Here is a 23678-nt window from a genome sequence, read left to right as displayed (position 1 = left end):
TATTCACTTACAAAGCAATATCACTCAGCAATGAAATCTATGTCATCAGGCCCTTAGCAGCACAATGAGTGGATTCAGGTATGATGATTCTAACTGAAATAAGTCACACAGAAAAAGAAACATCATAAGATATCAGTAATACACGGAATGTAAACTTGGCTACACAGGAACTGAATTACAGAACAGAACAGGGTCTCAAATTTAGAAAAACAACTTATGCTTGCTTAAGGGTAAAGGTGAGTTGGGGTGCTGCATAAAACCAGAGATTCAAATGAGCACAGATAAAGTTCCTTAAGCCAAATATGGAATAGACAAGAGCTACTCCTTGCTCAACGAAATGGACTCAACACCGCATATTAAACGCCTAAGAATGTACCTGACTAGTAAGTATCGTAAAACCTATGGATTGCTATGTCTCTGAAAGAGAATCAAGCATGTGTACAGGGGCATAAACGCAGCAGTGATAGGATTGGAGAGGTTCGGTGAGCAAATGAAGACCCTTTGAAGTCATATTGCATGGTACCCATTACACGGGTCTCAACTCTCCAGGTTTAAGGTATTCTTCCTTCAGGTAAAACATGCATGTGGAACCCAAGTATGATCAAATATGTGAACGGGAGACGTGTTCAAATATGTCTCAGTTTTCCTCCCCTGGTACTCGGGTGCAACATTCCAGACGCTTTACTAACACTCTCCCCACTTGGAGAGTCAGCGCCTTTAACCTCCTGTTTGGCCCAGTTTGCAATTTCTGCGGAAGATGAACAGGAATAGCGAGAACCAATGAGAGGCTAGCTGGAGGTGTCTGGACGGGCAAATTTAACTCTCATTTCCCACCAGGAAGAGGAAATAACCAAAGGCTCAGCGTGCCGTACCGGAACCAGATTAGGGCCTGAAGCCATCCTGCGGTGTTGCGGCCAGGTCACAAGAAAGCGAGTTGAAGAAAGGAGCTCAGGGGCACTGTAATTCACAAACCTGCAGAGTTATAAATGACAGCTATCGTCCAAAAATAGACTGAAGTAAGGCTGCCAAGAGGACTTGAAAGCGGGGCAGAATTGCAGGAAACCGATTTCAGGAGGTAGACTGGAATTGCATTGAAAGCATAGGAAAAGAGGCAGAACGTCCACAATGATGCACTTGGCCAAAAAGGGCGTATGCGTTTTTTCCTGAATATATTCAGGAAAAAACGCATACGCCCTTTTTGGCCAACCAAGCAAGCTTGCAAAGGAAATCTGCACTACAATGAAGTCTCACTTCCCCCCAGCCAAAAGGACCATCTGAAAAAAGTGTAAAATCCAGAAAGGCAACAGGCCATGGAGAACTGGGAGCCTTGTTATGCTGATGGGCGGGATGTAAACTGCCAACAGACACTAGGGAGAAGTGTATGGTGTTTCCTGAAACATCTAAAAAACAAAGCAACAGAACCTAGGGCACTTCCACTTATGGTCCTATAGCTTAGGGAAATTAAAATCAAAAAGACACAGCCACCCCAAAGTTTGGAACAGCTCTGTTTACAAGAACCTCGTTTACAGTACAAGTTCAACATCGCAGAAAGTGAAAAATGGATAAAGAAGTTGTGGTATTCACTTACAAAGCAATATCATTCAGCAGTGAAATCTATGTCATCAGGCCCTTAGCAGCACAATGAGTGGATTCAGGTATGATGATTCTAACTGAAATAAGTCACACAGAAAAAGAAACATCATAAGATATCAGTAATACACAGAATGGAAACTTGGCTACACAGGAACTGAATTACAGAACAGAACAGGGACTCAAATTTAGAAAAACAACTTATGCTTGCTTAAGGGTAAAGGTGAGTTGGGGTGCTGCATAAAACCAGAGATTCAAATGAGCACAGATAAAGTTCCTTAAGCCAAATATGGAATAGACAAGAGCTACTCCTTGCTCAACGAAATGGACTCAACACCGCATATTAAACGCCTAAGAATGTACCTGACTTGTAAGTATCTTAAAACCTAAGAATTGCTATGTCTCCGAAACAGAATCAAGCATGTGTACAGGGGCATAAACGCAGCAGTGATAGGATTGGAGAGGTTCGGTGAGCAAATGAAGACCCTTTGAAGTCATATTGCATGGTACCCATTCCACGGGTTTCAACTACCCAGGTTTAAGGTATTCTTCCTTCAGCTAAAACATGCATGTGGAACCTAGAGTATGATCAACCATGTGATCGGGAGACGTGTTCAAATATGTCTCAGTTTTCCTCCCCTGGTACTCGGGTGCAACATTCCAGACGCTTTACTAACACTCTCCCTAAGGGGAGAGTCAGTCCCTTTAACCTCCTGTTTGGCCCAGTTTGCAATTTCTGCGGAAGATGAACAGGAATAGCGAGAACCAATGAGAGGCTAGCTGGAGGTGTCTGGACGGGCAAATTTAACTCTCATTTCCCACCAGGAAGAGGAAATAACCAAAGGCTCAGCGTGCCGTACCGGAACCAGATTAGGGCCTGAAGCCATCCTGCGGTGTTGCGGCCAGGTCACAAGAAAGCGAGTTGAAGAAAGGAGCTCAGGGGCACTGTAATTCACAAACCTGCAGAGTTATAAATGACAGCTATCGTCCAAAAATAGACTGAAGTAAGGCTGCCAAGAGGACTTGAAAGCAGGGCACAATTGCAGGAAACCGATTTCAGGAAGTAGACTGGAATTGCATTGAAAGCATAGGAAAAGAGGCAGAACGTCCACAATGATGCACTTGGCCAAAAAGGGCGTATGCGTTTTTTCCTGAATATATTCAGGAAAAAACGCATACGCCCTTTTTGGCCAACCAAGCAAGCTTGCAAAGGAAATCTGCACTACAATGAAGTCTCACTTCCCCCCGGTCAAAAGGGCCATCTGAAAAAAGTGTAAAATCCAGAAAGGCAGGCCAGGCCATGGAGAACTGGGAGCCTTGTTATGCTGATGGGCGGGATGTAAATTGCCAACAGACACTCGGGAGAAGTGTATGGTGTTTCCTGAAACATCTAAAAAACAAAGCAACAGAACCTAGGGCACTGCCACTTATGGTCCTATAGCTTAGGGAAATTAAAATCAAACAGACACAGCCACCCCAAAGTTTGGGACGCCTCTGTTTACAAGAACCTCATTTACAGTACAAGTTCAACATCGCAGAAAGTGAAAAATGGATAAAGAAGTTGTGGTATTTACTTACAAAGCAATATCACTCAGCAATGAAGTCGGTGTCATCAGGCCCTTAGCATCACAATGAGTGGATTCAGGTATGATGATTCTAACTGAAATAAGTCACACAGAAAAAGAAACATCATAAGATATCAGTAATACACGGAATGTAAACTTGGCTACACAGGAACTGAATTACAGAACAGAACAGGGTCTCAAATTTAGAAAACCAACATATGCTTGCTTAAGGGTAAAGGTGAGTTGGGGTGCTGCATAAAACCAGAGATTGAAATGAGCACAGATAAAGTTCCTTAAGTCAAATATGGAATAGACCAGAGCTACTCCTTGCTCAACGAAATGGACTCAACACCGCATATTAAACGCCCAAGAATGTACCTGACTAGTAAGTATCGTAAAACCTATGGATTGCTATGTCTCCAAAAGAGAATCAAGCATGTGTACAGGGACATAAACGCAGCAGTGATAGGATTGGAGAGGTTCGGTGAGCAAATGAAGACCCTTTGAAGTCATATTGCATGGTACCCATTACATGGGTCTCAACTCTGCAGGTTTAAGTTATTCTTCCTTCAGCTAAAACATGCATGTGGAACCCAAGTATGATCAACCATGTGAACGGGAGACGTGTTCAAATATGTCTCAGTTTTCCTCCCCTGGTACTCGGGTGCAACATTCCAGACGCTTTACTAACACTCTCCCCACTTGGAGAGTCAGCGCCTTTAACCTCCTGTTTGGCCCAGTTTGCAATTTCTGCGGAAGATGAACAGGAATAGCGAGAACCAATGAGAGGCTAGCTGGAAGTGTCTGGACGGGCAAATTTAACTCTCATTTCCCACCAGGAAGAGGAAATAACCAAAGGCTCAGCGTGCCATACCGGAAACAGATTAGGGCCTGAAGCCATCCTGCGGTGTTGCGGCCAGGTCACAAGAAAGCAAGTTGAAGAAAGGAGCTCAGGGGCACTGTAATTCACAAACCTGCAGAGTTATAAATGACAGCTATCGTCCAAAAATAGACTGAAGTAAGGCTGCCAAGAGGACTTGAAAGCGGGGCAGAATTGCAGGAAAACGATTTCAGGAGGTAGACTGGAATTGCATTGAAAGCATAGGAAAAGAGGCAGAACGTCCACAATGATGCACTTGGCCAAAAAGGGCGTATGCGTTTTTTCCTGAATATATTCAGGAAAAAACGCACACGCCCTTTTTGGCCAACCAAGCAAGCTTGCAAAGGAAATCTGCACTACAATGAAGTCTCACTTCCCCCCGGTCAAAAGGGCCATCTGAAAAAAGTGTAAAATCCAGAAAGGCAGGACAGGCCATGGAGAACTGGGAGCCTTGTTATGCTGATGGGCGGGATGTAAATTGCCAACAACCACTCGGGAGAAGTGTATGGTGTTTCCTGAAACATCTAAAAAACAAAGCAACAGAACCTAGGGCACTTCCACTTATGGTCCTATAGCTTAGGGAAATTAAAATCAAAAAGACACAGCGACCCCAAAGTTTGGAACGGCTCTGTTTACAAGAACCTCGTTTACAGTACAAGTTCAACATCGCAGAAAGTGAAAAATGGATAAAGAAGTTGTGGTATTTACTTACAAAGCAATATCACTCAGCAATGAAATCTGTGTCATCAGGCCCTTAGCAGCACAATGAGTGGATTCAGGTATGATGATTCTAACTGAAGTAAGTCACACAGAAAAAGAAACATCATAAGATATCAGTAATACACGGAATGTAAACTTGGCTACACAGGAACTGAATTACAGAACAGAACAGGGTCTCAAATTTAGAAAACCAACTTATGCTTGCTTAAGGGTAAAGGTGAGTTGGGGTGCTGCATAAAACCAGAGATTGAAATGAGCACAGATAAAGTTCCTTAAGTCAAATATGGAATAGACAAGAGCTACTCCTTGCTCAACGAAATGGACTCAACACCACATATTAAACGCCTAAGAATGTACCTGACTAGTAAGTATCTTAAAACCTATGGATTGCTATGTCTCCGAAGGAGAATCAAGCATGTGTACAGGGGCATAAACGCAGCAGTGATAGGATTGGAGAGGTTCGGTGAGCAAATGAAGACCCTTTGAAGTCATATTGCATGGTACCCATTCCACGGGTTTCAACTCTCCAGGTTTAAGGTATTCTTCCTTCAGCTAAAACATGCATGTGGAACCTAGAGTATGATCAACCATGTGATCGGGAGACGTGTTCAAATATGTCTCAGTTTTCCTCCCCTGGTACTCGGGTGCAACATTCCAGACGCTTTACTAACACTCTCCCCACTTGGAGAGTCAGTGCCTTTAACCTCCTGTTTGGCCCAGTTTGCAATTTCTGCGGAAGATGAACAGGAATAGCGAGAACCAATGAGAGGCTAGCTGGAGGTGTCTGGACGGGCAAATTTAACTCTCATTTCCGACCAGGAAGAGGAATTAACCAAAGGCTCAGCATGCCGGGCCGGAACCAGATTAGGGCCTGAAGCCATCCTGCGGTGTTGCGGCCAGGTCACAAGAAAGCGAGTTGAAGAAAGGAGCTCAGGAGCACTGTAATTCACAAACCTGCAGAGTTATAAATGAGAGCTATCGTCCAAAAATAGACTGAAGTAAGGCTGTCAAGAGGACTTGAAAGCGGGGCAGAATTGCAGGAAACCGATTTCAGGAGGTAGACTGGAATTGCATTGAAAGCATAGGAAAAGAGGCAGAACGTCCACAATGATGCACTTGGCCAGGAAGTGCGTATGCGTTTTTTCCTGAATATATTCAGGAAAAAACGCATACGCCCTTTTTGGCCAACCAAGCAAGCTTGCAAAGGAAATCTGCACTACAATGAAGTCTCACTTCCCCCCGGTCAAAAGGGCCATCTGAAAAAAGTGTAAAATCCAGAAAGGCAACAGGCCATTGAGAACTGGGAGCCTTGTTATGCTGATGGGCGGGATGTAAATTGCCAACAGACACTTGGGAGAAGTGTATGGTGTTTCCTGAAACATCTAAAAAACAAAGCAACAGAGCCTAGGGCACTTCCACTTATGGTCCTATAGCTTAGGGAAATTAAAATCAAAAAGACACAGCCACCCCAAAGTTTGGGACGCCTCTGTTTACAAGAACCTCGTTTACAGTACAAGTTCAACATCGCAGAAAGTGAAAAATGGATAAAGAAGTTGTGGTATTTACTTACAAAGCAATATCACTCAGCAATGAAATCTATGTCATCAGGCCGTTAGCATCACAATGAGTGGATTCAGGTATGATGATTCTAACTGAAATAAGTCACACAGAAAAAGAAACATCATAAGATATCAGTAATACACGGAATGTAAACTTGGCTACACAGGAACTGAATTACAGAACAGAACAGGGTCTCAAATTTAGAAAACCAACTTATGCTTGCTTAAGGGTAAAGGTGAGTTGGGGTGCTGCATAAAACCAGAGATTGAAATGAGCACAGATAAAGTTCCTTAAGTCAAATATGGAATAGACAAGAGCTACTCCTTGCTCAACGAAATGGACTCAACACCGCATATTAAACGCCTAAGAATGTACCTGACTAGTAAGTATCGTAAAACCTATGGATTGCTATGTCTCCGAAAGAGAATCAAGCATGTGTACAGGGGCATAAACGCAGCAGTGATAGGATTGTAGAGGTTCGGTGAGCAAATGAAGACCCTTTGAAGTCATATTGCATGGTACCCATTATACGGGTCTCAACTCTCCAGGTTTAAGGTATTCTTCCTTCAGCTAAAACATGCATGTGGAACCCAAGTATGATCAACCATGTGAACGGGAGACGTGTTCAAATATGTCTCAGTTTTCCTCCCCTGGTACTCGGGTGCAACATTCCAGACGCTTTACTAACACACTCCCTCTTGGAGAGTCAGCGCCTTTAACCTCCTGTTTGGCACAGTTTGCAATTTCTGCGGAAGATGAACAGGAATAGCGAGAACCAATGAGAGGCTAGCTGGAGGTGTCTGGACGGGCAAATTTAACTCTCATTTCCCACCAGGAGGAGGAAATAACCAAAGGCTGAGCGTGCCATGCCGGAACCAGATTAGGGCCTGAAGCCATCCTGCGGTGTTGCGGCCAGCTCAAAAGAAAGCGAGTTGAAGAAAGGAGCTCAGGGGCACTGTAATTCACAAACCTGCAGAGTTATAAATGACAGCTATCGTCCAAAAATAGACTGAAGTAAGGCTGCCAAGAGGACTTGAAAGCGGGGCAGAATTGCAGGAAACCGATTTCAGGAGGTAGACTGGAATTGCATTGAAAGCATAGGAAAAGAGGCAGAACGTCCACAATGATGCACTTGGCCAAAAAGGGCGTATGCGTTTTTTCCTGAATATATTCAGGAAAAAACGCATACGCCCTTTTTGGCCAACCAAGCAAGCTTGCAAAGGAAATCTGCACTACAATGAAGTCTCACTTCCCCCCGGTCAAAAGGGCCATCTGAAAAAAGTGTAAAATCCAGAAAGGCAGGAAAGGCCATGGAGAACTGGGAGCCTTGTTATGCTGATGGGCGGGATGTAAATTGCCAACAGACACTCGGGAGAAGTGTATGGTGTTTCCTGAAACATCTAAAAACAAAGCAACAGAGCCTAGGGCACTGCCACTTATGGTCCTATAGCTTAGGGAAATTAAAATCAAAAAGACACAGCCACCCCAAAGTTTGGGACGCCTCTGTTTACAAGAACCTCGTTTACAGTACAAGTTCAACATCGCAGAAAGTGAAAAATGGATAAAGAAGTTGTGGTATTTACTTACAAAGCAATATCACTCAGCAATGAAATCTATGTCATCAGGCCCTTAGCATCACAATGAGTGGATTCAGGTATGATGATTCTAACTGAAATAAGTCACACAGAAAAAGAAACATCATAAGATATCAGTAATACACGGAATGTAAACTTGGCTACACAGGAACTGAATTACAGAACAGAACAGGGTCTCAAATTTAGAAAAACCACTTATGCTTGCTTAAGGGTAAAGGTGAGGTGCGGTGCTGCATAAAACCAGAGATTGAAATGAGCACAGATAAAGTTCCTTAAGTCAAATATGGAATAGACAAGAGCTACTCCTTGCTCAACGAAATGGACTCAACACCGCATATTAAACGCCTAAGAATGTACCTGACTAGTAAGTATCTTAAAACCTATGGATTGCTATGTCTCCAAAAGAGAATGAAGCATGTGTACAGGGGCATAAACGCAGCAGTGATAGGATTGTAGAGGTTCGGTGAGCAAATGAAGACCCTTTGAAGTCATATTGCATGGTACCCATTACACGGGTCTCAACTCTCCAGGTTTAAGGTATTCTTCCTTCAGCTAAAACATGCATGTGGAACCCAAGTATGATCAACCATGTGATCGGGAGACGTGTTCAAATATGTCTCAGTTTTCCTCCCCTGGTACTCGGGTGCAACATTCCAGACGCTTTACTAACACTCTTCCGACTTGGAGAGTCAGTCCCTTTAACCTCCTGTTTGGCACAGTTTGCAATTTCTGCGGAAGATGAACAGGAATAGCGAGAACCAATGAGAGACTAGCTGGAGGTGTCTGGACGGGCAAATTTAACTCTCATTTCCCACCAGGAAGAGGAATTAACCAAAGGCTCAGCATGCCGTGCCGGAACCAGATTAGGGCCTGAAGCCATCCTGCGGTGTTGCGGCCAGGTCACAAGAAAGCGAGTTGAAGAAAGGAGCTCAGGGGCACTGTAATTCACAAACCTGCAGAGTTATAAATGACAGCTATCGTCCAAAAATAGACTGAAGTAAGGCTGCCAAGAGGACTTGAAAGCGGGGCAGAATTGCAGGAAACCGATTTCAGGAGGTAGACTGGAATTGCAATGCAAGCATAGGAAAAGAGGCAGAACGTCCACAATGATGCACTTGGCCAGGAAGTGCGTATGCGTTTTTTCCTGAATATATTCAGGAAAAAACGCATACGCCCTTTTTGGCCAACCAAGCAAGCTTGCAAAGGAAATCTGCACTACAATGAAGTCTCACTTCCCCCCGGTCAAAAGGGCCATCTGAAAAAAGTGTAAAATCCAGAAAGGCAGGACAGGCCATGGAGAACTGGGAGCCTTGTTATGCTGATGGGCGGGATGTAAATTGCCAACAGACACTCGGGAGAAGTGTATGGTGTTTCCTGAAACATCTAAAAAACAAAGCAACAGAACCTAGGGCACTTCCACTTATGGTCCTATAGCTTAGGGAAATTAAAATCAAAAAGACACAGCCAACCCAAAGTTTGGAACGGCTCTGTTTACAAGAACCTCGTTTACAGTACAAGTTCAACATCGCAGAAAGTGAAAAATGGATAAAGAAGTTGTGGTATTTACTTACAAAGCAATATCACTCAGCAATGAAATCTGTGTCATCAGGCCCTTAGCAGCACAATGAGTGGATTCAGGTATGATGATTCTAACTGAAATAAGTCACACAGAAAAAGAAACATCATAAGATATCACTAATACACGGAATGTAAACTTGGCTACACAGGAACTGCATTCCAAAACAGAACAGGGTCTCAAATTTAGAAAACCAACTTATGCTTGCTTAAGGGGAAAGGTGAGTTGGGGTGCTGCATAAAACCAGAGATTGAAATGAGCACAGATAAAGTTCCTTAAGCCAAATACGGAATAGACAAGAGCTACTCCTTGCTCAACGAAATGGACACAACACCCCATATTAAACGCCTAAGAATGTACCTGACTAGTAAGTATCTTAAAACCTATGGATTGCTATGTCTCCAAAAGAGAATCAAGCATGTGTACAGGGGCATAAACGCAGCAGTGATAGGATTGGAGAGGTTCGGTGAGCAAATGAAGACCCTTTGAAGTCATATTGCATGGTACCCATTACACGGGTCTCAACTCTCCAGGTTTAAGGTATTCTTCCTTCAGCTAAAACATGCATGTGGAACCCAAGTATGATCAACCATGTGAACGGGAGACGTGTTCAAATATGTCTCAGTTTTCCTCCCCTGGTACTCGGGTGCAACATTCCAGACGCTTTACTAACACTCTCCCCACTTGGAGAGTCAGCGCCTTTAACCTCCTGTTTGGCCCAGTTTGCAATTTCTGCGGAAGATGAACAGGAATAGCGAGAACCAATGAGAGACTAGCTGGAGGTGTCTGGACGGGCAAATTTAACTCTCATTTCCCACCAGGAAGAGGAATTAACCAAAGGCTCAGCGTGCCGTGCCGGAACCAGATTAGGGCCTGAAGCCATCCTGCGGTGTTGCGGCCAGGTCACAAGAAAGCGAGTTGAAGAAAGGAGCTCAGGGGCACTGTAATTCACAAACCTGCAGAGTTATAAATGAGAGCTATCGTCCAAAAATAGACTGAAGTAAGGCTGCCAAGAGGACTTGAAAGCGGGGCAGAATTGCAGGAAACCGATTTCAGGAGGTAGACTGGAATTGCATTGAAAGCATAGGAAAAGAGGCAGAACGTCCACAATGATGCACTTGGCCAAAAAGTGCGTATGCGTTTTTTCCTGAATATATTCAGGAGAAAACGCATACGCCCTTTTTGGCCAACCAAGCAAGCTTGCAAAGGAAATCTGCACTACAATGAAGTCTCACTTCCCCCCGGTCAAAAGGGCCATCTGAAAAAAGTGTAAAATCCAGAAAGGCAGGACAGGCCATGGAGAACTGGGAGCCTTGTTATGCTGATGGGCGGGATGTAAATTGCCAACAGACACTTGGGAGAAGTGTATGGTGTTTCCTGAAACATCTAAAAAACAAAGCAACAGAGCCTAGGGCACTGCCACTTATGGTCCTATAGCTTAGGGAAATTAAAATCAAAAAGACACAGCCACCCCAAAGTTTCGGACGCCTCTGTTTACAAGAACCTCGTTTACAGTACAAGTTCAACATCGCAGAAAGTGAAAAATGGATAAAGAAGTTGTGGTATTTACTTACAAAGCAATATCACTCAGCAATGAAATCTATGTCATCAGGCCCTTAGCATCACAAAGAGTGGATTCAGGTATGATGATTCTACCTGAAATAAGTCACACAGAAAAAGAAACATCATAAGATATCAGTAATACACGGAATGTAAACTTGGCTACACAGGAACTGAATTACAGAACAGAACAGGGTCTCAAATTTAGAAAACCAACTTATGCTTGCTTAAGGGTAAAGGTGAGTTGGGGTGCTGCATAAAACCAGAGATTGAAATGAGCACAGATAAAGTTCCTTAAACCAAATATGGAATAGACAAGAGCTACTCCTTGCTCAACGAAATGGACTCAACACCGCATATTAAACGCCTAAGAATGTACCTGACTAGTAAGTATCGTAAAACCTATGGATTGCTATGTCTCCAAAAGAGAATCAAGCATGTGTACAGGGGCATAAACGCAGCAGTGATAGGATTGGAGAGGTTCGGTGAGCAAATGAAGACCCTTTGAAGTCATATTGCATGGTACCCATTACACGGGTCTCAACTCTCCAGGTTTAAGGTATTCTTCCTTCAGCTAAAACATGCATGTGGAACCCAAGTATGATCAACCATGTGAACGGGAGACGTGTTCAAATATGTCTCAGTTTTCCTCCCCTGGTACTCGGGTGCAACATTCCAGACGCTTTACTAACACTCTCCCCACTTGGAGAGTCAGCGCCTTTAACCTCCTGTTTGGCCCAGTTTGCAATTTCTGCGGAAGATGAACAGGAATAGCGAGAACCAATGAGAGGCTAGCTGGAGGTGTCTGGACGGGCAAATTTAACTCTCATTTCCCACCAGGAAGAGGAAATAACCAAAGGCTCAGCGTGCCGTACCGGAACCAGATTAGGGCCTGAAGCCATCCTGCGGTGTTGCGGCCAGCTCAAAAGAAAGCGAGTTGAAGAAAGGAGCTCAGGGGCACTGTAATTCACAAACCTGCAGAGTTATAAATGACAGCTATCGTCCAAAAATAGACTGAAGTAAGGCTGCCAAGAGGACTTGAAAGCGGGGCAGAATTGCAGGAAACCGATTTCAGGAGGTAGACTGGAATTGCATTGAAAGCATAGGAAAAGAGGCAGAACGTCCACAATGATGCACTTGGCCAAAAAGGGCGTATGCGTTTTTTCCTGAATATATTCAGGAAAAAACGCATACGCCCTTTTTGGCCAACCAAGCAAGCTTGCAAAGGAAATCTGCACTACAATGAAGTCTCACTTCCCCCCGGTCAAAAGGGCCATCTGAAAAAAGTGTAAAATCCAGAAAGACAAGACAGGCCATGGAGAACTGGGAGCCTTGTTATGCTGATGGGCGGGATGTAAATTGCCAACAACCACTCGGGAGAAGTGTATGGTGTTTCCTGAAACATCTAAAAAACAAAGCAACAGAGCCTAGGGCACTTCCACTTATGGTCCTATAGCTTAGGGAAATTAAAATCAAAAAGACACAGCCACCCCAAACTTTCGAACGGCTCTGTTTACAAGAACCTCGTTTACAGTACAAGTTCAACATCGCAGAAAGTGAAAAATGGATAAAGAAGTTGTGGTATTTACTTACCTAGCAATATCACTCAGCAATGAAATCTGTGTCATCAGGCCCTTAACAGCACAATGAGTGGATTCAGGTATGATGATTCTAACTGAAATAAGTCACACAGAAAAAGAAACATCATAAGATATCAGTAATACACGGAATGTAAACTTGGCTACACAGGAACTGAATTACAGAACAGAACAGGGTCTCAAATTTAGAAAACCAACTTATTCTTGCTTAAGGGTAAAGGTGAGTTGGGGTGCTGCATAAAAACAGAGATTGAAATGAGCACAGATAAAGTTCCTTAAGCCAAATATGGAATAGACAAGAGCTACTCCTTGCTCAGCGAAATTGACTCAACACCGCATATTAAACGCCTAAGAATGTACCTGACTAGTAAGTATCTTAAAACCTATGGATTGCTATGTCTCCGAAAGAGAATCAAGCATGTGTACAGGGGCATAAACGCAGCAGTGATAGGATTGGAGAGGTTCGGTGAGCAAATGAAGACCCTTTGAAGTCCTATTGCATGGTTCGCATTACACGGGTCTCAACTCTCCAGGTTTAAGGTATTCTTCCTTCAGCTAAAACATGCATGTGGAACCTAGAGTATGATCAACCATGTGATCGGGAGACGTGTTCAAATATGTCTCAGTTTTCCTCCCCTGGTACTCGGGTGCAACATTCCAGACGCTTTACTAACACTCTCCCGACTTGGAGAGTCAGTCCCTTTAACCTCCTGTTTGGCCCAGTTTGCAATTTCTGCGGAAGATGAACAGGAATAGCGAGAACCAATGAGAGACTAGCTGGAGGTGTCTGGACGGGCAAATTTAACTCTCATTTCCCACCAGGAAGAGGAATTAACCAAAGGCTCAGCATGCCGGGCCGGAACCAGATTAAGGCCTGAAGCCATCCTGCGGTGTTGCGGCCAGGTCACAAGAAAGCGAGTTGAAGAAAGGAGCTCAGGGGCACTGTAATTCACAAACCTGCAGAGTTATAAATGACAGCTATCGTCCAAAAATAGACTGAAGTAAGGCTGCCAAGAGGACTTGAAAGCGGGGCAGAATTGCAGGAAACCGATTTCAGGAGGTAGACTGGAATTGCATTGAAAGCATAGGAAAAGAGGCAGAACGTCCACAATGATGCACTTGGCCAAAAAGGGCGTATGCGTTTTTTCCTGAATATATTCAGGAAAAAACGCATAGGCCCTTTTTGGCCAACCAAGCAAGCTTGCAAAGGAAATCTGCACTACAATGAAGTCTCACTTCCCCCCGGTCAAAAGGGCCATCTGAAAAAAGTGTAAAATCCAGAAAGACAAGACAGGCCATGGAGAACTGGGAGCCTTGTTATGCTGATGGGCGGGATGTAAATTGCCAACAACCACTCGGGAGAACTGTATGGTGTTTCCTGAAACATGTAAAAAACAAAGCAACAGAACCTAGGGCACTTCCACTTATGGTCCTATAGCTTAGGGAAATTAAAATCAAAAAGACACAGCCACCCCAAAGTTTGGAACGGATCTGTTTACAAGAACCTCGTTTACAGTACAAGTTCAACATCGCAGAAAGTGAAAAATGGATAAAGAAGTTGTGGTATTTACTTACAAAGCAATATCACTCAGCAATGAAATCTGTGTCATCAGGCCCTTAGCAGCACAATGAGTGGATTCAGGTACGATGATTCTAACTGAAATAAGTCACACAGAAAAAGAAACATCATAAGATATCACTAATACACGGAATGTAAACTTGGCTACACAGGAAGTGAATTCCAAAACAGAACAGGGTCTCAAATTTAGAAAACCAACTTATGCTTGCTTAAGGGTAAAGGTGAGTTGGGGTGCTGCATAAAAACAGAGATTGAAATGAGCACAGATAAAGTTCCTTAAGCCAAATATGGAATAGACAAGAGCTACTCCTTGCTCAGCGAAATTGACTCAACACCGCATATTAAACGCCTAAGAATGTACCTGACTAGTAAGTATCTTAAAACCTATGGATTGCTATGTCTCCGAAAGAGAATCAAGCATGTGTACAGGGGCATAAACGCAGCAGTGATAGGATTGGAGAGGTTCGGTGAGCAAATGAAGACCCTTTGAAGTCATATTGCATGGTTCGCATTACACGGGTCTCAACTCTCCAGGTTTAAGGTATTCTTCCTTCAGCTAAAACATGCATGTGGAACCTAGAGTATGATCAACCATGTGATCGGGAGACGTGTTCAAATATGTCTAAGTTTTCCTCCCCTGGTACTCGGGTGCAACATTCCAGACGCTTTACTAACACTCTCCCCACTTGGAGAGTCAGTCCCTTTAACCTCCTGTTTGGCCCAGTTTGCAATTTCTGCGGAAGATGAACAGGAATAGGGAGAACCAATGAGAGATAGCTGGAGGTGTCTGGACGGGCAAATTTAACTCTCATTTCCCACCAGGAAGAGGAATTAACCAAAGGCTCAGCATGCCGGGCTGGAACCAGATTAAGGCCTGAAGCCATCCTGCGGTGTTGCGGCCAGGTCACAAGAAAGCGAGTTGAAGAAAGGAGCTCAGGGGCACTGTAATTCACAAACCTGCAGAGTTATAAATGACAGCTATCGTCCAAAAATAGACTGAAGTAAGGCTGCCAAGAGGACTTGAAAGCGGGGCAGAATTGCAGGAAACCGATTTCAGGAGGTAGACTGGAATTGCATTGAAAGCATAGGAAAAGAGGCAGAACGTCCACAATGATGCACTTGGCCAAAAAGGGCGTATGCGTTTTTTCCTGAATATATTCAGGAAAAAACGCATACGCCCTTTTTGGCCAACCAAGCAAGCTTGCAAAGGAAATCCGCACTACAATGAAGTCTCACTTCCCCCCGGTCAAAAGGGCCATCTGAAAAAAGTGTAAAATCCAGAAAGGCAGGACAGGCCATGGAGAACTGGGAGCCTTGTTATGCTGATGGGCGGGATGTAAATTGCCAACAACCACTCGGGAGAAGTGTATGGTGTTTCCTGAAACATGTAAAAAACAAAGCAACAGAACCTAGGGCACTTCCACTTATGGTCCTATAGCTTAGGGAAATTAAAATCAAAAAGACACAGCCACCCCAAAGTTTGGAACGGATCTGTTTACAAGAACCTCGTTTACAGTACAAGTTCAACATCGCAGAAAGTGAAAAATGGATAAAGAAGTTGTGGTATTTACTTACAAAGCAATATCACTCAGCAATGAAATCTGTGTCATCAGGCCCTTAGCAGCACAATGAGTGGATTCAGGTACGATGATTCTAACTGAAATAAGTCACACAGAAAAAGAAACATCATAAGATATCACTAATACACGGAATGTAAACTTGGCTACACAGGAACTGAATTCCAAAACAGAACAGTGTCTCAAATTTAGAAAACCAACTTATGCTTGCTTAAGGGTAAAGGTGAGTTGGGGTGCTGCATAAAACCAGAGATTGAAATGAGCACAGATAAAGTTCCTTAAACCAAATATGGAATAGACAAGAGCTACTCCTTGCTCAATGAAATGGACTCAACACCGCATATTAAACGCCTAAGAATGTACCTGACTAGTAAGTATCTTAAAACCTATGGATTGCTATGTCTCCAAAAGAGAATCAAGCATGTGTACAGGGGCATAAACGCAGCAGTGATAGGATTGGAGAGGTTCGGTGAGCAAATGAAGACCCTTTGAAGTCATATTGCATGGTACCCATTACACGGGTCTCAACTCTCCAGGTTTAAGGTATTCTTCCTTCAGCTAAAACATGCATGTGGAACCCAAGTATGATCAACCATGTGAACGGGAGACGTGTTCAAATATGTCTCAGTTTTCCTCCCCTGGTACTCGGGTGCAACATTCCAGACGCTTTACTAACACTCTCCCCAATTGGAGAGTCAGTCCCTTTAACCTCCTGTTTGGCCCAGTTTGCAATTTCTGCGGAAGATGAACAGGAATAGCGAGAACCAATGAGAGGCTAGCTGGAGGTGTCTGGACGGGCAAATTTAACTCTCATTTCCCACCAGGAAGAGGAATTAACCAAAGGCTCAGCGTGCCGTGCCGGAACCAGATTAGGGCCTGAAGCCATCCTGCGGTGTTGCGGCCAGGTCACAAGAAAGCGAGTTGAAGAAAGGAGCTCAGGGGCACTGTAATTCACAAACCTGCAGAGTTATAAATGAGAGCTATCGTCCAAAAATAGACTGAAGTAAGGCTGCCAAGAGGACTTGAAAGCGGGGCAGAATTGCAGGAAACCGATTTCAGGAGGTAGACTGGAATTGCATTGAAAGCATAGGAAAAGAGGCAGAACGTCCACAATGATGCACTTGGCCAAAAAGGGCGTATGCGTTTTTTCCTGAATATATTCAGGAAAAAACGCATACGCCCTTTTTGGCCAACCAAGCAAGCTTGCAAAGGAAATCTGCACTACAATGAAGTCTCACTTCCCCCCGGTCAAAAGGGCCATCTGAAAAAAGTGTAAAATCCAGAAAGGCAGGACAGGCCATGGAGAACTGGGAGCCTTGTTATGCTGATGGGCGGGATGTAAATTGCCAACAGACACTCGGGAGAAGTGTATGGTGTTTCCTGAAACATCTAAAAAACAAAGCAACAGAGCCTAGGGCACTGCCACTTATGGTCCTATAGCTTAGGGAAATTAAAATCAAAAAGACACAGCCACCCCAAAGTTTGGAACGGCTCTGTTTACAAGAACCTCGTTTACAGTACAAGTTCAACATCCCAGAAAGTGAAAAATGGATAAAGAAGTTGTGGTATTTACTTACAAAGCAATATCACTCAGCAATGAAATCTATGTCATCAGGCCCTTAGCATCACAATGAGTGGATTCAGGTATGATGATTCTAACTGAAATAAGTCACACAGAAAAAGAAACATCATAAGATATCAGTAATACACGGAATGTAAACTTGGCTACACAGGAACTGAATTACAGAACAGAACAGGGTCTCAAATTTAGAAAACCAACTTATGCTTGCTTAAGGGTAAAGGTGAGTTGGGGTGCTGCATAAAACCAGAGATTGAAATGAGCACAGATAATGTTCCTTAAGTGAAATATGGAATAGACAAGAGCTACTCCTTGCTCAACGAAATGGACTCAACACCACATATTAAACGCCTAAGAATGTACCTGACTAGTAAATATCATAAAACCTATGGATTGCTATGTCTCCAAAAGAGAATCAAGCGTGTGTACAGGGGCATAAACGCAGCAGTGATAGGATTGGAGAGGTTTGGTGAGCAAATGAAGACCCTTTGAAGTCATATTGCATGGTACCCATTACACGGGTCTCAACTCTCCAGGTTTAAGGTATTCTTCCTTCAGCTAAAACATTCATGTGGAACCCAAGTATGATCAACCATGTGAATGGGAGACGTGTTCAAATATGTCTCAGTTTTCCTCCCCTGGTACTCGGGTGCAACATTCCAGACGCTTTACTAACACTCTCCCCACTTGGAGAGTCAGCGCCTTTAACCTCCTGTTTGGCCCAGTTTGCAATTTCTGCGGAAGATGAACAGGAATAGTGAGAACCAATGAGAGGCTAGCTGGAGGTGTCTGGACGGGCAAATTTAACTCTCATTTCCCACCAGGAAGAGGAAATAACCAAAGGCTCAGCGTGCCGTACCGGAACCAGATTAGGGCCTGAAGCCATCCTGCGGTGTTGCGGCCAGCTCAAAAGAAAGCGAGTTGAACAAAGGAGCTCAGGGGCACTGTAATTCACAAACCTGCAGAGTTATAAATGACAGCTATCGTCCAAAAATAGACTGAAGTAAGGCTGCCAAGAGGACTTGAAAGTGGGGCAGAATTGCAGGAAACCGATTTCAGGAGGTAGACTGGAATTGCATTGAAAGCATAGGAAAAGAGGCAGAACGTCCACAATGATGCACTTGGCCAAAAAGGGCGTATGCGTTTTTTCCTGAATATATTCAGGAAAAAACGCATACGCACTTTTTGGCCAACCAAGCAAGCTTGCAAAGGAAATCTGCACTACAATGAAGTCTCACTTCCCCCCGGTCAAAAGGGCCATCTGAAAAAAGTGTAAAATCCAGAAAGGCAGGACAGGCCATGGAGAACTGGGAGCCTTGTTATGCTGATGGGCGGGATGTAAATTGCCAACAACCACTCGGGAGAAGTGTATGGTGTTTCCTGAAACATCTAAAAAACAAAGCAACAGAACCTAGGGCACTTCCACTTATGGTCCTATAGCTTAGGGAAATTAAAATCAAAAAGACTCAGCCACCCCAAAGTTTGGAACGGCTCTGTTTACAAGAACCTCGTTTACCGTACAAGTTCAACATCGCAGAAAGTGAAAAATGGATAAAGAAGTTGTGGTATTTACTTACAAAGCAATATCACTCAGCAATGAAATCTGTGTCATCAGGCCCTTAGCATCACAATGAGTGGATTCAGGTATGATGATTCTAACTGAAGTAAGTCACACAGAAAAAGAAACATCATAAGATATCAGAAATACATGGAATGTAAACTTGGCTACACAGGAACTGAATTACAGAACAGAACAGGGACTCAAATTTAGAAAACCAACTTATGCTTGCTTAAGGGTAAAGGTGAGTTGGGGTGCTGCATAAAACCAGAGATTGAAATGAGCACAGATAAAGTTCCTTAAGTCAAATATGGAATAGACAAGAGCTACTCCTTGCTCAATGAAATGGACTCAACACCGCATATTAAACGCCTAAGAATGTACCTGACTAGTAAGTATCTTAAAACCTATGGATTGCTATGTCTCCGAAAGAGAATCAAGCATGTGTACAGAGGCATAAACGCAGCAGTGATAGGATTGGAGAGGTTCGGTGAGCAAATGAAGACCCTTTGAAGTCATATTGCATGGTACCCATTACACGGGTCTCAACTCTCCAGGTTTTAGGTATTCTTTCTTCAGCTAAAACATGCATGTGGAACCCAAGTATGATCAACCATGTGAACGGGAGACGTGTTCAAATATGTCTCAGTTTTCCTCCCCTGGTACTCGGGTGCAGCATTCCAGACGCTTTACTAACACTCTCCCCACTTGGAGAGTCAGCGCCTTTAACCTCCTGTTTGGCCCAGTTTGCAATTTCTGCGGAAGATGAACAGGAATAGCGAGAACCAATGAGAGGCTAGCTGGAGGTGTCTGGACGGGCAAATTTAACTCTCATTTCCCACCAGGAAGAGGAAATAACCAAAGGCTCAGCGTGCCGTACTGGAACCAGATTAGGGCCTGAAGCCATCCTGCGGTGTTGCGGCCAGCTCAAAAGAAAGCGAGTTGAACAAAGGAGCTCAGGGGCACTGTAATTCACAAACCTGCAGAGTTATAAATGACAGCTATCGTCCAAAAATAGACTGAAGTAAGGCTGCCAAGAGGACTTGAAAGCGGGGCAGAATTGCAGGAAACCGATTTCAGGAGGTAGACTGGAATTGCATTGAAAGCATAGGAAAAGAGGCAGAACGTCCACAATGATGCACTTGGCCAAAAAGGGCGTATGCGTTTTTTCCTGAATATATTCAGGAAAAAACGCATACGCACTTTTTGGCCAACCAAGCAAGCTTGCAAAGGAAATCTGCACTACAATGAAGTCTCACTTCCCCCCGGTCAAAAGGGCCATCTGAAAAAAGTGTAAAATCCAGAAAGGCAGGACAGGCCATGGAGAACTGGGAGCCTTGTTATGCTGATGGGCGGGATGTAAATTGCCAACAACCACTCGGGAGAAGTGTATGGTGTTTCCTGAAACATCTAAAAAACAAAGCAACAGAACCTAGGGCACTTCCACTTATGGTCCTATAGCTTAGGGAAATTAAAATCAAAAAGACACAGCCACCCCAAAGTTTGGAACGGCTCTGTTTACAAGAACCTCGTTTACAGTACAAGTTCAACATCGCAGAAAGTGAAAAATGGATAAAGAAGTTGTGGTATTTACTTACAAAGCAATATCACTCAGCAATGAAATCTGTGTCATCAGGCCCTTAGAAGCACAATGAGTGGATTCAGGTATGATGATTCTAACAGAAGTAAGTCACACAGAAAAAGAAACATCATAAGATATCAGTAATACACGGAATGTAAACTTGGCTACACAGGAACTGAATTACAGAACAGGACAGGGTCTCAAATTTAGAAAACCAACTTATGCTTGCTTAAGGGTAAAGGTGAGTTGGGGTGCTGCATAAAACCAGAGATTGAAATGAGCACAGATAAAGTTCCTTAAGTCAAATATGGAATAGACAAGAGCTACTCCTTGCTCAACGAAATGGACTCAACACCGCATATTAAATGCCTAAGAATGTACCTGACTAGTAAGTATCTTAAAAACCTATGGATTGCTATGTCTCCAAAAGAGAATCAAGCATGTGTACAGGGGCATAAACGCAGCAGTGATAGGATTGGAGAGGTTCGGTGAGCAAATGAAGACCCTTTGAAGTCATATTGCATGGTACCCATTACACGGGTCTGAACTCTCCAGGTTTAAGGTATTCTTCCTTCAACTAAAACATGCATGTGGAACCCAAGTATGATCAACCATGTGAACGGGAGACGTGTTCAAATATGTCTCAGTTTTCCTCCCCTGGTACTCGGGTGCAACATTCCAGACGCTTTACTAACACTCTCCCCACTTGGAGAGTCAGTGCCTTTAACCTCCTGTTTGGCCCAGTTTGCAATTTCTGCGGAAGATGAACAGGAATAGCGAGAACCAATGAGAGACTAGCTGAAGGTGTCTGGACGGGCAAATTTAACTCTCATTTCCCACCAGGAAAAGGAAATAACCAAAGGCTCAGCGTGCCGTGCCGAAACCAGATTAGAGCCTGAAGCCATCCTGCGGTGTTGCTGCCAGGTCACAAGAAAGCAAGTTGAAGAAAGGAGCTCAGGGGCACTGTAATGCACAAACCTGCAGAGTTATAAATGACAGCTATCCTCCAAAAATAGACTGAAGTAAGGCTGCCAAGAGGACTTGAAAGCAGGGCAGAATTGCAGGAAACCGATTTCAGGAGGTAGACTGGAATTGCATTGAAAGCATAGGAAAAGAGGCAGAACGTCCACAATGATGCACTTGGCCAAAAAGGGCGTATGCGTTTTTTCCTGAATATATTCAGGAAAAAACGCATACGCCCTTTTTGGCCAACCAAGCAAGCTTGCAAAGGAAATCTGCACTACAATGAAGTCTCACATCCCCCCGGTCAAAAGGGCCATCTGAAAAAAGTGTAAAATCCAGAAAGGCAGGACAGGCCATGGAGAACTGGGAGTCTTGTTATGCTGATGGGCGGGATGTAAAAACGCATACGCCCTTTTTGGCCAACCAAGCAAGCTTGCAAAGGAAATCTGCACTACAATGAAGTCTCACTTCCCCCAGGTCAAAAGGGCCATCTGAAAAAAGTGTAAAATCCAGAAAGGCAGGACAGGCCATGGAGAACTGGGAGCCTTGTTATGCTGATGGGCGGGATGTAAATTGCCAACAGACACTCCGGAGAAGTGTATGGTGTTTCCTGAAACATGTAAAAAACAAAGCAACAGAGCCTAGGGCACTTCCACTTATGGTCCTATAGCTTAGGGAAATTAAAATCAAAAAGACACAGCCACCCCAAACTTTGGGACGCCTCTGTTTACAAGAACCTCATTTACAGTACAAGTTCAACATCGCAGAAAGTGAAAAATGGATAAAGAAGTTGTGGTATTTACTTACAAAGCAATATCACTCAGCAATGAATTCTATGTCATCAGGCCCTTAGCATCACAATGAGTGGATTCAGGTATGATGATTCTAACTGAAATAAGTCACACAGAAAAAGAAACATCATAAGATATCAGTAATACACGGAATGTAAACTTGGCTACACAGGAACTGAATTACAGAACAGAACAGGGTCTCAAATTTAGAAAACCAACTTATGCTTGCTTAAGGGGAAAGGTGAGTTGGGGTGCTGCATAAAACCAGAGATTGAAATGAGCACAGATAAAGTTCCTTAAGCCAAATATGGAATAGACCAGAGCTACTCCTTGCTCAACGAAATGGACTCAACACCGCATATTAAACGCCTAAGAATGTACCTGACTAGTAAGTATCTTAAAACCTATGGATTGCTATGTCTCCGAAGGAGAATCAAGCATGTGTACAGGGGCATAAACGCAGCAGTGATAGGATTGGAGAGGTTCGGTGAGCAAATGAAGACCCTTTGAAGTCATATTTCATGGTACCCATTCCACGGGTTTCAACTACCCAGGTTTTAAGTATTCTTCCTTCAGCTAAAACATGCATGTGGAACCCAAGTATGATCAACCATGTGAACGGGAGATGTGTTCAAATATGTCTCAGTTTTCCTCCCCTGGTACTCGGGTGCAGCATTCCAGACGCTTTACTAACACTCTCCCCACTTGGAGAGTCAGCGCCTTTAACCTCCTGTTTGGCCCAGTTTGCAATTTCTGCGGAAGATGAACAGGAATAGCGAGAACCAATGAGAGGCTAGCTGGAGGTGTCTGGACGGGCAATTTTAACTCTCATTTCCCACCAGGAAGAGGAAATAACCAAAGGCTCAGCGTGCCGTACCGGAACCAGATTAGGGCCTGAAGCCATCCTGCGGTGTTGCGGCCAGCTCAAAAGAAAGCGAGTTGAACAAAGGAGCTCAGGGGCACTGTAATTCACAAACCTGCAGAGTTATAAATGACAGCTATCGTCCAAAAATAGACTGAAGTAAGGCTGCCAAGAGGACTTGAAAGCGGGGCAGAATTGCAGGAAACCGATTTCAGGAGGTAGACTGGAATTGCATTGAAAGCATAGGAAAAGAGGCAGAACGTCCACAATGATGCACTTGGCCAAAAAGGGCGTATGCGTTTTTTCCTGAATATATTCAGGAAAAAACGCATACGCCCTTTTTGGCCAACCAAGCAAGCTTGCAAAGGAAATCTGCACTACAATGAAGTCTCACTTCCCCCCGGTCAAAAGGGCCATCTGAAAAAAGTGTAAAATCCAGAAAGGCAGGACAGGCCATGGAGAACTGGGAGCCTTGTTATGCTGATGGGCGGGATGTAAATTGCCAACAACCACTCGGGAGAAGTGTATGGTGTTTCCTGAAAC

General features: G+C 43.9%; 1 long non-coding RNA gene across 1 annotated transcript in view; it reads right to left on the bottom strand.

The window, feature by feature from the left end:
* Positions 1-1603: 1603 nt before the first annotated feature.
* LOC307181315 overlaps positions 1604-23678 on the bottom strand; it is a 2020778-nt gene continuing 1998703 nt past the window's right edge. The window contains exon 7 of the long non-coding RNA XR_013826416.1: positions 1604-1670. This is a non-coding gene — a long non-coding RNA (uncharacterized lncRNA). The remainder of the gene's footprint in view (positions 1671-23678) is intronic.

This window comes from Stenella coeruleoalba (assembly GCF_951394435.1).
Source record: "Stenella coeruleoalba genome assembly, contig: scaffold_49, whole genome shotgun sequence".
Lineage (NCBI taxonomy): Eukaryota > Metazoa > Chordata > Mammalia > Artiodactyla > Delphinidae > Stenella > Stenella coeruleoalba.
The sequence above is the reverse complement of the archived record's forward strand: the minus strand, read 5'-3'. Positions and strand labels throughout refer to the sequence as shown.